Source organism: Oratosquilla oratoria, chromosome 15 (assembly GCF_046742065.1).
Source record: "Oratosquilla oratoria isolate Oo_2021 chromosome 15, ASM4674206v1, whole genome shotgun sequence".
NCBI lineage: Eukaryota > Metazoa > Arthropoda > Malacostraca > Stomatopoda > Squillidae > Oratosquilla > Oratosquilla oratoria.
In genome coordinates this window covers 38,281,669-38,298,193 of record NC_134791.1, presented here as the reverse complement: position 1 = coordinate 38,298,193, position 16,525 = coordinate 38,281,669, and the positions used below count along the sequence as shown (strand labels likewise).

The 16,525-nt window shown below is 35.6% G+C and overlaps 1 protein-coding gene across 5 annotated transcripts in view; it reads right to left on the bottom strand.

Annotated features, from left to right (window-relative positions):
- LOC143033412 (coiled-coil domain-containing protein 174) overlaps positions 1-16,230 on the bottom strand; it is a 168,560-nt gene extending 152,330 nt beyond the window's left edge. For 2 of the 5 annotated variants that reach the window (XM_076198811.1, XM_076198816.1), the window contains exon 1: positions 16,014-16,230. The gene's annotated coding sequence lies outside the window, so the exon portion shown is untranslated. Of the gene's footprint in view, positions 1-15,812; positions 15,835-16,008 lie in introns of those variants that run through there. The other 3 variants (XM_076198813.1, XM_076198812.1, XM_076198814.1) reach the window with 3 other exon arrangements.
- Between the last annotated feature and the right edge of the window lie 295 nt (positions 16,231-16,525).

Here is a 16,525-nt window from a genome sequence, read left to right as displayed (position 1 = left end):
ATCGCAGTTGTGTACACAATTGGGATACCACTTTCTTGATCCTTGGTATCTCTTTTCTAGGCGCCATGACCTTTACGCTTCTGATGGGATCCACCTTACCCGCAGAGGCAAAGATGTTCTTACAAACCTCATTGTGGGAGTTTGTAATGAATTAGCTCCTTTTTTAGGGTAGAAGCCCAAAGGGAAGGGGAAATAGAATGTACTTGGGAAAACAGTGTAGAGTATAGCACTAATGTAGAACAATGTGCCAGTATAGGACAAAATATAACTTTAGGATATAATGTCGCTAGAGGACGAAATGTCACATTAGGATGTAATGTCATAGGACAAAATGTCACAATGGGATGTAATGACAGTGGAGGACAAAAGATCACGATGGGAAGTATTGATAGTGGAGAACAAAATATCACGATAGGATGTAATGATAATGGAGGAGAAAATATCACGGTAGGATATAATGTCAGTGAAGGACAAAATATAATTTTAGGAAGGGATACCGGACAGAATGTCCATGAAGGCCAAAATATCATGATAGGATGTAATGACAGTGGATATAATGTCGCTAGAGGACGAAATGTCACATTAGGATGTAATGTCATAGGACAAAATGTCACAATGGGATGTAATGACAGTGGAGGACAAAAGATCACGATGGGAAGTAATGATAGTGGAGAACAAAATATCACGATAGGATGTAATGATAATGGAGGAGAAAATATCACGGTAGGATATAATGTCAGTGAAGGACAAAATATAATTTTAGGAAGGGATACCGGACAGAATGTCAATGAAGGCCAAAACATCATGATAGGATGTAATGACAGTGGAAGACAAAAGATCACGATGGGATGTAATTATAATGGAGGTAAAAATATCACGGTACGATACAATGTCACTGGAGGACAAAATATAATTTTAGAAAGGGATGCCGGACATAATGTCACTGAATGACGGGAGGCCGGCGTGAATCACGGTGACGTAGGGGGACAAAATGTACAAAAGAGATCGGATGACCGTGATCGACCAGATGTCTGTGATGGGGGAAATGTTAATTTTGATAGGAGAAATGTTAATGAGGCATTGAACGTCAATGAAGGACCAAATAATAATATAGAGCAAGGTATAAATGAAAAACAAAATGATAATGTAAGATATGATATTGGAATTCAAAATGTGTCAAAAAGAAATAATCACGAGTTTCTTAAAACCATGTACTTTAATGCTCGTAGTATTAGAAACAAATTTCAAGAAATACAGGCGTATGTCAAAAGCGAAAATCTCGATATGATAGGAATAACTGAGACATGGTTAAATGGTAAAGAGTTCGAAGCTGAATTTAATATTGCGGGATTTAAACACTTTCATCAGGATAGAAACCACAAGAAAGGTGGGGGTGTTCTATTGTACGTTAAAAACAATGTTCATGCTTGTGTTTTAGAGAAAGTGAAACAGGATGCATATGATAGTTTGTGGGTTGAGTCAACCCAAACAAATGGACAAAAAATGAATATAGGTGTAATATATAGGCCAAAGACATTATCATTAGCAGACGACAAACTGTTATTTCAAGAACTGTCTAGTTTCTGCAACCGGGATTTATTGATAATGGGTGATTTCAATTTTACTGACATTGATTGGATGACCCTTGAACATGACCATATAGGTAGTCGCTTGTTTGATTTTCTTGGTGACAATTACTTAATTCAGCATGTAAAAGAGCCCACAAGATATGGAAACTTACTCGATCTTTTGATCACTAGCCGCAAAAGCATGGTAACTGATGTAGTAGTCGGTGAATCTGTTGCAAATAGCGATCACAACCTAGTTAGATTCAAACTCCTAAACAATTTTAGAATAGATACTTGTGTTTCTAAAATACCCGATTTCAGTAAAGCTCAGTTCATAGAACTACGTCAGGAGCTTCAGCTTACAGATTGGGAGGCAAAATTAAACGAAAGACCTGTAGATCAGATGTGGGAAATATTTCAAAATACGCTCACTAAGATGATTCAAACTTACATTCCTTTTAAGGACAGACGTCCCCCAAATCAGGCTCGCCCAAAGTGGCTCGACAAAGAAACTGAAAAAAGTATTGCTAAAAAGAGACAGGCTTATAAGAAATATAAGTGCTCGGGTGCATCTAATGACTATGAAAGTTATGTATCAATACAGAGAGATTTAAAAAAGACAATAAGAAAAAGAAAACGACAATACGAAATGAACATCGCTGAGAAATCCAAAGAGAATTCCAAAGAATTCTACAGTTACATTAGAGATAAAAAGGTTGTTAGGAATCACATTGGTCCACTATTATCTGCTGACGGTCAACTTGAATATTCAAATGAAGGAATGTGTAATATCTTAAACAATTATTTTAGCTCGGTATTTGTAAACGAAACACCTCAAAGTGAACTCCAAACTGAAACCTGTGAAAAGTCTAGGGTAAACTTACTCACTACGGTAAATATAACAAAAAAAATTAAAAGGTGTATAGATAAACTCAAAGTTAATAAAACACCAGGGCCTGACGGTTGGCATCCAAGAATCTTAAAGGAAATTAAAAATGAGATTGTTGTTCCATTAGAAATTATTTTCAAGAAATCCATCATATCTGGAGATGTCCCAAGAGAATGGAAGCTTGCTAACGTTACTCCCATATTCAAAAAAGGTGACAAAAAGAAACCAAATAACTATAGGCCTATAAGTTTGACTTCAATCGTAGGAAAAATAATGGAAACTATCATCAGAGATGCTATGGAACATCATTTAGAAAGTAACTGTTTGATAAATGATAGCCAGCATGGTTTCAGACGGAAACGTTCTTGCATGACTAACTTACTCGAATTCTACAACACAGTTATCTCGAATTATGACAAAAGAAACAACATAGATTTAGTATATCTAGACTTTGCAAAAGTTTTTGATACCGTCCCACACGAAAGACTACTTACTAAATTAGCTTTGCATGGAATAAGTTGTAGCCTATTAGGTTGGACTAGTAATTGGTTGAATGGTCGAAAACAGAGAGTTGTTTTAAATGGAAAAGTGTTGCAAGTGGAGTTCCTCAGGGTTCCGTTCTTGTGCCACTTCTATTCATAGTATATATAAATGATATAGACCATGGACTAAAATCTACTGTTTCTAAATTTGCTGATGATACAAAACTGTGCGGAGTGGCAAATGATCACTCAAACCAATTAGATATTCAAGAAGATTTAGATAAATTACAGCAATGGTCTGAGAAGTGGCTAATGAAATTTAACACGAGTAAATGCAAGGTAATGCACATAGGTAAAAATAACAGTAAGTACGATTACAAGTTATTTGGAAATTCGTTAACAAAAGTGGATAGTGAAAAAGATCTCGGCGTAATTATCAGTAACGACCTCAAATCATCCAAGCAGTGTATTTCAGCCTTTGAGAAAGCAAATAAGATTCTAGGACTCATTGCGCGATCTTTTGATTTCAAAAGTCCATCACTCATTAACAAGCTATATAAATCGTTAGTTCGTCCACATTTGGAATATGCTGTTTCCGTATGGTCACCGAATCTCATTAAAGACATTGACAGATTGGAAAGAGTACAACGGCGAGCCACAAAACTGATTCCAAATATCAAAAATAAATCATACGAAAATCGACTAAAACATATGAATCTGTTTTCTCTAAAAAAGCGTAGACTCAGAGGTGACTTGATACAGGTCTTTAAGATTCTAAAGGGAATTGACAACATCAAAAGTGACAAAAATTTTACATTGAATGATAATCAGACAAGAAACAATGGTCTCAAACTGTCCGGAAATAGATTCAATTTGGAAGTAGGTAGAAACAACTTTGCCAACCGTGTAGTTAATGAATGGAATAAACTTCCTGCACAGGTAGTGCAATGTAGTTCAGTTCGAAGCTTTAAGAATCATTTAGATAAATACCTAAGTAAGATGCTGTAATGATTATAATTTATCTTATATTATTTGTTTTTGTTTTATCATTTGTCTGTCTGATTTTTATTTATTATTAGTTATATGTCAATTTATTATTATTTACTATTTACCTCTTTGTTTATTATTTAACTATACCTATGCATTTATTTATGTATTTTATTTGTTATTTACATTATCATAGTTATTTATTATTTTATCATTAATATGATTTTTTTTTCGCATCCGACCTAGATATGGATCAAAAGGTCTCCTGTCGGCATGCTCCGCCTTTGTAATCCTTTGTAATATACTAAATCAGAGACAATTTGGATTTAGACAGGGAAGATCATATACCACAAATTTGATCTGTCTTTACTCAAGACTACTAGATATAACACAAGAAAGGGATGGATGGGCTGATTGTGCTTTCCTAGATCTACAAAAAGTTTTTCATAAAGTTCTACCCCAAAAAATATTAAGAAAACTGGAAACCATAGGAGGAATACAAGGTAAACTATTGAAATGGATGGAGGACTTTTTGCATGGAGGAAAAATGAAGGCAGTGCTCAGAGATAAGAGTTCTACATGGGAAGAGGTAATTAGTGGAGTTCCACAAGGATTAGCATTGGCTCTAATAATGTTTACTATTTATGTGAATGACTAGGACGAGGGTGTGGAATGTTACATGAGCTTCTTTGCAGATGATGCAAAATTGTTAAAGAAAGGGAGTACTGAAACAGACTGTGACTCATTGCAGAGAGATCTGAACAGGGTTTGGGAATGGAGTCAGAAGTGGGAAGTGGACTTCAACATTAAGAAATGTAGCATTATAGAACTTGGAAAAAGTAAAAAAAGGATATCAGGACAATATAAAATTGGTACAAAGGAAGTAAAGAAAATGGGATCTGAAAAAGATCTGGGAATAATCATCACAAAAGATATGTCCCCTAACAAAGAGATGAACAAAATTATCAGTGAAGCCTATAACTTGATAAGATCAATAAAAGTGGCTTTTACTTACTTGGATGAAGAAATGGTAAAGAAAATACTAGTCACACTGATAAGGCCAAAATTGGAGTATGCAGCAACACTATGGTCACCCAGTACTAAAAAGAATATAAGGAAGATTGAGAGAATCCAGAGAGCAACTATGAAGATGGCCCCAACACTAGTCAAAACTGTCATATGAAGATTGTCAAAACTAGAATGACCAACTCTGGAACAAAGAAGAGAAAGATGTGACTTGTTGACTATCTACAGAATTATGAGAGGTATGGAAGTCCTTGATAGAGAAGATGTACTAAATTGGGATAAGAGAAACACAAGAGGACATAGAAAGAAGCTCAAAAAGGACAGTTATAGAAGAGACCTGAAAAAGAAAAGCTTTCCCCACAGAGTGGTGGATGCATGGAACATACTAGATGAAACATACCAACTAAAGTATTCTCTGAACTTTCAGCAATGAAAGGTAAATCTAATTAAAAGTTACTATAGAAGCTATAAGAAAAAAACACAAATGTTGGCAAAGATACATGGAAACTCGGGATCGTAACAAACATAAGGAATACATAAGGCAACGAAATAAAGTTAAGAGGTTGCTACATAATAATAATAGAAAGACAGAAAATTGTGTAGCACAAGAAGCAAAAACAAATCCTAAGAAATCTTGGAAGTATGTCAAGGGTAAACTGAAGACTACAACTAACATTCCTGATCTTGAAAATGAAACTGAAGGGAGTCAGAACCTGTACACAACTGATGTAGAGAAAGCATAAACATTACCCAATTTTTTTTGCATCAGTCTTTACTAGGGAAAGTGACACTGATGATCTGACCTTTGAACAGAGTTCCAGAATTTAACCAGCTCAACCAAGTTGAGGTATCACAGGAAGTAGTGCTGCCACAACACCTGACAAACCTGACAATTGACAAGTCACCAGGACCTGACTCAATTCATCCAAGAGTGCTTTGGGAGATGAGACATGAGATAAGTAAGACTCTAACTATTATTTATAACAACACTCCTAACTGGCAAAATACCAATGGACTGGAAGACAGCCAATATTAGTGCAATTTATAAAATGGGAAATAAAAGAAGAGCTGAAAACTACAGACCAGTAAGTCTCACATGCATTACTTATAAAATATTAGAAAAAATAATCAGATGAAATATACTTTATCACATGAAAGCGAATAATCTGCTAATCAATAAACAATACGGATTTATTGAAGGGCATTGATATCTGGACATTAACTCTAGAAAGCAGTAATAGTGTGGAAGTGATTTATTTGGACTTTATGAAAGAATTTACCAGTCTCCCACAATAGACTATTGACCAAACTAAAAATATATGGAATAACTGAACAAATATACAGATGGTTTGAGTCATTCTTATTTGGAAGAAAGCAAAGAGTTACTGTTAATGGAGAAGAATCTGAATGGCAAGATGTGTTAAGTGGGATAATGACAAGTCACCAGGACCTGACTCAATTCATCCAACAACTTGCCAGATGCTATAAAATCTATTGTTTATTTATTTGCCAATGATGCTAAACTGTTCAGAACTATATCAAGCCCAAATGACAATAACATACTCCAAGAACACATAAAAAAACTCTATAAATGGTCTGATACGTGGCTGCTAAAACTACATCCAAGTAAATGTAAAATAATGCATTTAAGTGGGCATCACGCTAATAATAATTATGATCACAGATATAACACATAAAACAGTTCAAATGGCATAATTTTATCAGAACTAAAATATAAACAAGAAGAAGAAGATGTGATCAATAAATTGAAGTTTGAAGGCCATATATAATGCAAAATCAACAAAGTCAATCAAATTATGGGTGTCATCCATAGGACTTTAAAACACATGGATTTAAAAATGTTCCATTCACTGTTTATAACCATGGTAAGACCCATCTTGGAATATGCCCAAGCAGTCTGGAACCCTTGGAGGAAAAAAGATATTAGAGCAATAGAAAATGTCCAAAGAAGAGCCACAAAGATGATCCTGGTCTAAAGAACCTAACATACTGTATGAGGAAAGACTGAAAAAATTAGATTTACCATCATTAGTTTATAGATGAGCTAGGGGAAATATGATAAAGACATATAATAGGTACGTGCAAATCCATGGCCAGCCCCACCGTCACAGGTTTACTGTTTTCCTTGACATTTTTTGCTGTTTGAAGGGTATGTCTCAGTTTCGATGCTTGTAGCATTTTGCACATATGCAGGATTTTCAAATTGCCTTGCTGTTCTGCAAGTGTATGCCAGTTCTTCAAGACTATACTAACTTTCACCAATTTAAACACAAATTTCGATATTAGCCGTAGCAAATTAATTTTTCAAGTGGAAATCTATACATAAGAACTATTTAATTTGATATTCATGTTCTTTAGCCTCTTTTCTCCCAGAGATGAGCAACTTTGAAATCATTGGTGATGACTTGGCTGTGCATTTGCTGTCTAAAAATGCCTACTCGACACACCGAGATTCTCTGATACTTACTCATTTGTAGTGGTTGTAGTATGTAGAGGGTGTTGTTGACAAATAAATGTTTAAGATGCTGGACAGGCTATGTTATGCACATACATTACATTGTTGGAACAGGTCTATGGACAAAAACCCAGAGGACTAAATCTCATAGGACAAAATCCTGTAAGACAAAATCCTTTATAACAAAATCCCACAGGTAGTTTATAATTTATGCTCTACAAAAGAACCAAATATGCCAAACCTTGAGTTGTTTACTAAATAGTTTGGAGATATGACATTACCATTCATATCCCCTCCTAGTATATACACAAGTCCGGATCTTTACCACTATCACGAATGCCAAAAGAATCCCCTCATCATTAGCAAAGCCACAACACAAAACTCTAATAGATATCCCTTAAAGCACTTAGTGGCAATAGTCCCCTTTTATACACAACTATTTATTCATTTTCCTAAAGTTCTTTTTCCCTCCTACAAAATCTGACCCCAAGCGAGCAAGTGGCCTTTTCTAGGTAGTCCATAGCCCATGTCAAAATATCGAAACTTACTATACCGCGACCAGTATACAGAATTCATCAGTATAATGAAAATATATAGACAAGACAATTATGGATTAAATAAAAGATAATTCAAAATTTCATCTACTATCCATTATATTAGATCTATATGTATACGAAATAGAGAAATGTATAATCATAGATAATCTAATGGCCAGACCCTATTTATACTTGAGGTGGAGACCAAACCTACCTCACTTAAAGGAGTGAACAGTATTACACACCTAATCCAATTAGTGTCATATATCCAAACCATTTAGTAAACAACTCAAGGTTTGGCATATTTGGTTCCTTTGTAGAGCATAAATTATAAACTACTTACAGGATTTAGTCCTCCAGGTTCTATCCACACCCCAATGAAATGTGTTATGTGACAGGTGTTAGTATGAATACTATAAAAGGAAGGTCCTACATTGTTTTTGACATGCTCAGGTGATTTGTTGATCCATAAAACCTTCACATGCCACGTTGCATGTCAATTGGGCCAGGGGTTTTGATTTTATAGATGATTATCTCTAAACTGATGATAGTTGCTATGGCAACATGATAGGTGACAGTAAGAATAGTATAAAAGGAAGGTCCTACATTGTTTTTGACCCATAAAACCTTCACATGCCAAACTGTATGTCAACTGGGCCAGTGGTTTGTATTTTATTGATGATAGTCTCTAAATTTATAATTAATTGTTGCCATGAAAAGGTAAATTTGGTATGATGGAGATGTCCTACATTGTTTATGACATGCTCAGGTGATTTGCTGGCCTATAAAGTGCAAGTACTCCAAATTTCAATAAAGATTGGACCAGTGGTTTAGAGTTTATGTGTATTTCTTTACCAAAATCTTTACAAATTACCACCCTTAATTAAAACCTTTTATTAGAGTAAGTCTAGTAAAAAATTTGGGATAAAAAATGTAAAAAAAAAAAAACATGTATCTCCCTTATTTTTGAGGCTATTTAAAAAATTTAAAAAGTATTTTCTTTCTAAAGAAATTCTTTCATATGCAAAAGAATTTATGGGTTAAAAACATTTTGAAATTTTTGTACCTGTCCCTACATCCACATGGCAAAAATGAAGTTGCAACACCATTTTTCATGACTAGGGAATAAGTAACCAGGGGACATGGTAACAAGCTGTGCAAAAGGAGAGCCAAAATAGTGTTGTGAAAGAACTATTTTACATATAGGATTCTCACTATGGATGTCTGGAACAGCCCACCTACCCATGTTACATGTAACATGCTGTAAATGCTCCTACCAAAGCTCCCTTCGAACGTTATTTTGACAAGCACTGGAACAGCGGTCTCACTAATTGCCGAACAAACCGAACAAAACCGATAAAAGCCGAACAAACCAACAAAACCCAAACAAGGACGGTTTTTGCTCAAATGCACTCTTCTATATATATATGGTTGCATTATTTGAAATATTTTCTTTAAAATGTGTGATTTCCATGTAATATCATCAAAGAGAAGTTACGTTTTTATCCAGCCCGTCCTCAATGACCATTGGTGGTATGGATCAAACTTCACTCTATTAAGTTTTTTACTATTGTGTTATTAATATAATAGACTGCATATAGTTGAATTATTTCAACTCATTTCTTTAACCCCTTCCATACGGTGCCGCACACGTAGGCGTCATGGGGAGCGAGTGTATTCACGAGGCTGCCATATCGGCGTCTTGATTATATTTATTGTAGTCGCCCCTCCATAATGACATTCTTTCTAATTCTTTTGTAATCACATTTTCTATGGTTATCAAAATTCACGGGTGAAGAGAGAATGATCGATATAAGCGGTGACTATATTTTATGATGCGAGTATTATTACGATACGTCGTACGGCTGGCATTGGCTGCTGCCACCGAGATCTAAGTCCATGACGCCTACGTGTGCGGCACCGTATGGAAGGGGTTAAAATGCGAGATTCTCATATAATTTGACCAAAGAGACGTTATGTTTTTAGCTTCTGCAAAGTTACCAACTGGCGGTTACAAATTTACCGCTAGCCTGCCATCTATGTTCTGCAAGTGCAGATCATCACTGAGCATCAGGGTTGCCAGATTGGCGTTTTTAATTTGTATTTTTGGCATGTTTTTACTGTGTTTGGCAGGAAAATTTGTTGGGTGGCATTTTTGGGAATTTGGCATTTTTAGGGAGCGTTTTTAAATACCCGGTCGTGATTAGAGATCATTCTTTTACTTGTATCAAGAATTAAATGATGATGTATATGGCTGGACGAATCGTAGCTGTGGTCGGTAATTTAGCAAAGGATAAAAATGTAACTTCTCTTTTATCATATTACATGGAAATCACACATTTTAAAGAAAATAGTTCAAATAATGCAACCACATATATATAGGTGTGCATTTGAGCAAAAACCGTCCTTGTTTGGGTTTTGTTGGTTTGTTCAGCTTTTATCAGTTTTGTTCGGTTTGTTCGGCAATTAGTGAGACCCCTGGAATAGTCGGTCTCACTAATTGCCGAACAAAACCGAGAAAAGCCGAACAAAACCATAAAACCCAAACAAGGACGGGTTTTGCTCAAATGCACACTTCTATATATATATGGTTGCATTATTTGAACTATTTTCTTTAAAATGTGCAATTTCCATGTAATATGATCAAAGAGAACTTACGTTTTTATCCTCTGCAATTTTACCGACCCCAGCTACAACTCGTCCAGCCCGCCGTCTATGATCACTGGTGGTATGGATCAAACTACACGCTTTTAAGCTTCTTACTGTTGTGTTATTAGTGTAATAGACTGCATATAGTTGAATTATTTAAACCCTTTTCTTTAAAATGTGTGATTTTCATGTAATTTGACCAAAAAGAAGGTATGTTTTAGCCTCTGCAGTATGACCGACCACAGCCACATATACCGTAACAAATTAGCATATGGTTGCATTATTTGAACTATTTTCTTTAAAAGGTGTGATTTTCATGTAATTTGATCAAAGAGAAGTAACGTTTTTATCCTCTGCAAAATTACCGACCCCAGCTACGATTCGTGGTTACAAATTTACCGCTAGCCTGCCATCTATGTTCTGCGAATGCAGATCATCACTGAGCGTCAGGGTTGCCAGATTGGCGTTTTTAATGCCAAATTTTGTATTTTTGGAATGTTTTTACTGTGTATATATATTATACTCCGTGTATATATTATACTCTGTATTACTGTGTATATATATTATACTCTGTATTACTGTGTGTATTATACTCCGTATTATGTGAGAAAGAAAAATTTCTAATAACTAAAATAAGATGTATTACTCCATACATTACGTTTAAGTTCCTAAGTAAACTTTTTGGTATCCTCTACAATAAATTAAACCAGTTTATTAAACAACCTCCTAGAGACTCTGACATACATAAATAAAAAATACATTTGTGACTTTTCCATTGTCTAAATATAATCAAAAGCATCATCAGATTTAGAAATGTTTGGTGCACTACTCATTTCCTACATATTTTCACTAAAGAAGAGCTGAAACATCCTTTGGCTAGGCATAAAATCTTTACAACATTTCCCACATGATATAACCAAGATAAATTTATATCATTCATATATATCATTTAATTCTTGATACAAGTAAAAGATGATCTCTAATCACGACCGGGTATTTAAAAACGCCCCCCAAAAATGCCACCCAACAAATTTTCCTGCCAAACACAGTAAAAACATTCCAAAAATACAAAATTTGGCATTAAAAACGCCAATCTGGCAACCCTGACGCTCAGTGATGATCTGCATTCGCAGAACATAGATGGCAGGCTAGCGGTAAATTTGTAACCACGAATCGTAGCTGGGGTCGGTAATTTTGCAGAGGATAAAAACGTTACTTCTCTTTGATCAAATTACATGAAAATTACACCTTTTAAAGAAAATAGTTCAAATAATGCAACCATATGCTAATTTGTTACGGTATTTGTAGCTGTGGTCGGTCATACTGCAGAGGCTAAAACATAACTTCTCTTTGGTCAAATTACATGAAAATCACACATTTTAAAGAAAAGGGTTTAAATAATTCAACTATATGCAGTCTATTACACTAATAACACAACAGTAAGAAACTTAAAAGCGTGTAGTTTGATCCATACCACAAGTAATCTTAGACGGCGGGCTGGACGAGTCGTAGCCGGGGTCGGTAAAATTGCAGAGGATAAAAATGTAAGTTCTCTTTGATTATATTACATGGAAATCACACATCTTAAAGAAAATAGTTCAAATAATACAACCATACATATATAGAAGTGTGCATTTGAGCAAAACCCGTCCTTGTTTGGGTTTTGTGGTTTTGTTCGGCTTTTCTCGGTTTTGTTCGGTTTGTTCAGCAATTAGTGAGACCCGGAATAGTCAAGATGTCAAGTTTAATTCTGAATCAAATCTCAATCTCAATGTGACCAGAAAAATGATCAACGAAGATCTGGATATAGAGGCCTAGTCACTTAGTGGCCTCTTACCTGGTTCTCTTACCTGGTGGGCTTCCCATCCACATCCAGCTTATGATGTAGGCAAGGAAGCCGCACTCTGCTGATACGCCAGCCCATAATTCTACACATGACCTTTATATATTAATTGCAACTGGCTGGATAGTGTATCATAAGCAGCAACACTGCATGGAGCTGTGTCAAGGTGTCGATTGGTACTGCCTTATGCAATATAATCAAATAATATATCACCGAGATAAGCTGCAAGACCTCATTTGAACACATCAATATCACTGCAATTAACAAGTTCTGCTGGCAATTCATTCCACAGATTCACACATCTAATACTAAAATACCTTCTCCGTACTTCTACTTGTGTTCTGGTGTGACCAATTTTGAAGTCATGGCCCCTTGTGCTACTCAACAAGGGTCGAGGGAACAAGTCATCACGAGAAATTGCTAGTTTCCCATGGAAAATATGCCAACATTTAATTATATCATGCCTAAGTAATCTCCCTTTAATAGAATATAAGTTAACCCCTTCCATACGGTGCCGCACACGTAGGCGTCATGGACTTAGATCTCGGTGGCAGCAACCAATGCCAGCCGTACGATGTGTCGTAATAATACTCGCATCATAAAATATAGTCACCGCTTATATCGATCGTTCTCTCTTCACCCGTGAATTTTGATAACCATAGAAAATGCGATTACAAAAGAATTAGAAAGAATGTCATTATGGAGGGGCGACTACAATAAATATAATCAAGACGCCGATATGGCAGCCTCGCGAATACACTCGCTCCCCATGACGCCTACGTGTGCAGCCCCGTATGGAAGGGGTTAAGAGTCCTAAGTCGCTGCGAGTAATCCAACTGTCTAACATCTCCTACATAACCCAAGTTCCAAACTGAGGATGCATATTCAAGCAAAGGACGCACATGTGTGGTGAAAAGGGGAAGCATAAAAGAGTCTTGCCGATTAACTGTTGATCGGAGAATACTGGTTGATACTCCACTTGCTTTATGTACAATATTAGAAATATGTTGGTGAAATTTAAGTTTGTTATCAATACACACACAAGTCCGTAACTGATTCCTGAAATGGAATAGATACGTTATTGACATGATAATGAACATCTACCAAATCTGTCCAAAAAGCATTGCTTCTGGTAAACCTTATGGCAACACACTTTGCTGGATTGAGTGCAAGTCCCCAAGATTCAGATACCTGGTAGAGAGTATCAATGTCCACCTGACATTTTCTCACCGCAGTCAAGGCATCTTCTTTTGAACATACCTCAACACTAACATACAGCTTCAAATCATCGGCAAATATCTTAGTAGGAGACCTGGTATTTGACGTAATGAAGTTAATGTACAGCAAGAAGAGTAGAGGCCCCAAAACTGATCCCTGAGGGACTCCACTGGTTACCTGCTTAGGTGAACTCTTAGCATGTGCCACAACAACATTCATTACCCGTTCTGTAAGAAAATCTTTAATCCAGAAAAGAACTTTGCCTGTAATCCCTAGGTTTATCAATTTGTCCAACAAAATTGAAAATGTTATGATTAACAACATCAAAGGCCTTGGAATAGTCAAATAAAATCAAGTCAACTGTTTTTCCACGATCAAGTGCCAGAGTAATTTCATCATACGTGATCAATAACTGATCTTCGGTAGATCTTCCAGGGCGAAAACCAAATTGATCATGTGTTAACAGATTATTTTCCTCAATGTAATCATATATTAGTTTAGCAAGTATTCTTTCTAAGGATTTGCACACAACTGATGTTAATGATACAGGTCTATACATTAATGCATCCAGTAACAACAAAAGTAAACATAACTTATGTTTACTTATAACTTATCACTTATGAAAGTTATGTCATAAGTAAAGTAACAGTGTAGGTACGCGCGAATCCACGCGCGGCGCCACTGTCGACCATGTACTGTTTACATCGCAATTTTTTGCGGCCCACTAGCTTTTGTTTAGCTTGGTTTGAATGCTTGCTGCGTTCAGCGCATGCGCAAGATATTCAAATTACCTTGTTGTTTTGCAAATGTATGCCCAATTCTTAAACTAGAAACAATTTTTCAGCGATTTAAACGGAAATTTGGTTATCAAACTTGGCAACATAGTTTTCAGAGTAAAAATATTACGGTAAGGCATCACTAACTATGATTTTAATTTTTATAAACATGTTTATCAACTTATTTTCTCCCGGAAATGAGAAGATTAAGATCATTGATCACTTAATGTTTGAGCTTAGGGTCATCACATGTAGGGATATGGTCACGCGCGAAACCATGCACGGCGCCGATATCGCCATCTTTTGCGCCCCGTTGGATTTTGATTTTTGTTTGGCTTAGTTTGAATGCTTGGAGCGTTCAGCACATCCGCAGGGTATTAAAATTATCTTGTTGTTAAACAAGTTTATGCCCAGTTCTTCAAAACTTTACTAATTCTTGCCGGTTTCAACGCAATTTTTTATATTAGCCTTGGCAAATTAGTTTTCCGAGTAAAAGTGTAAAGGCAAGAAACGAAATCATATAATATTGAATGTAATAATGTTGTTTATTAGCCTCTATTCTACCGGATATGAGCAACTTTGAAATCGTTGGTAATAGCGCAGTTGTGCAATCTAAGTTTCTTGAAGCTTAGATGCCTATTCGACATATTGTTGCCATGGCAACGTGATAGGTGTCAGTAAAAACGGTATAAGAGGAAAGTCCTGCATTGTTTTTGACATGCTCGGGATATTTTTGGACCCATAAAACCTGTGCATGCTAAGTTGCATGTCAGTTGGGCCAGCGGTTTGGATTTTATTGATTATTTCTAAATTGACAACAGTTGCCATGGCAACGTGATAGATATTTGTAAGAATGGTGTCAGAAGAAGGTCCTGCAATGTTATTGACATGCTCAGGTGTTTTATTGACCCATAAAACCTAGAAATGCCAAGTTGCATGTCAGTTGGGCCAGGGGTTTGGATTTTATTTATGATAATCTGAAAATTGACAACTTCATGGTTGCCATGAAAAGGCAAATATGGTATGATGGAGATGTCTTGCATTGTTTTTGACATACTCATGTAATTTGTTGATCCTTAAAACCCAAGTATTCCGAATTTTAATAAAATTGGACCAGTGGTTTAGAGTTAACGTGTATTTCTTTACCGAAATCTTTACAAATGACCACCCTTAATTCTAACATTTTGCTATGATGAAGTCCAGCCAAAAATGCGGGCTAAAAAAATAATTCAATAAATCGTATCTCACTTATTTTTTGAGCTATTTCAAAAAATTAAAAAGTATTTTGTTTTTAATCAAATTGCCTTTCATATGCAACAATAATTTAAGAATTATAAAAAAATGTAAATTTTGTGCCCGTACCTAAACAGTGACCAAAGGCAGGGCTTACCACGAGACCAGAAGAGACCAAACCTGCCTAGGCCATTTTTTTTTTATTTTCTTTTTTGACAAATTTGAGTGGACCACTTTAAAGTTAATGAATATAGCTTACAGATGAAAGTAATAAATAGTAATTTTACCAAAAGAAAATCATAAATGGTTAAAAGAAAAGGCCTACCTTACCCCATCAATATGATAAAATATCTTCCTATTCTTCAATGTCTAACGTAAAGACTCTTGTACTGTTTACAGTGCAGTCTAACGAGCATACTATAACTATTTAACGTCAGTTATTTTCAATATTTTTTCACATTTCTTAACCCCAACTTCATTGACAGGTTATAAGTACTTGATGTAAACAAAGCTGTAAATAAAAGTATGTCGTTCTCAAAGAATCAAAATAACAACACCTTTAATAATATGGAATTCAAATTCCATTTAAAGAGATCATACTCTTAGAAAAAATAATCGTGTACTGTAGTTTGTCTCTTGAATGGTCAATTGTATATTAAGATTAATAAGTAAAGTTGACCTGTACAGAAGTTAAAAAACAGGATGATACATACATATACCAAGGCTTTTCCTCCCTTACAAGGGAGGTAGCCAAAAAGGAAATGGCATAAAACCATTCCCACCCATTCCATCCCTGAATACACTCCACACCCCTCCACCCTCCCTCTCATCTTAGCACCTGA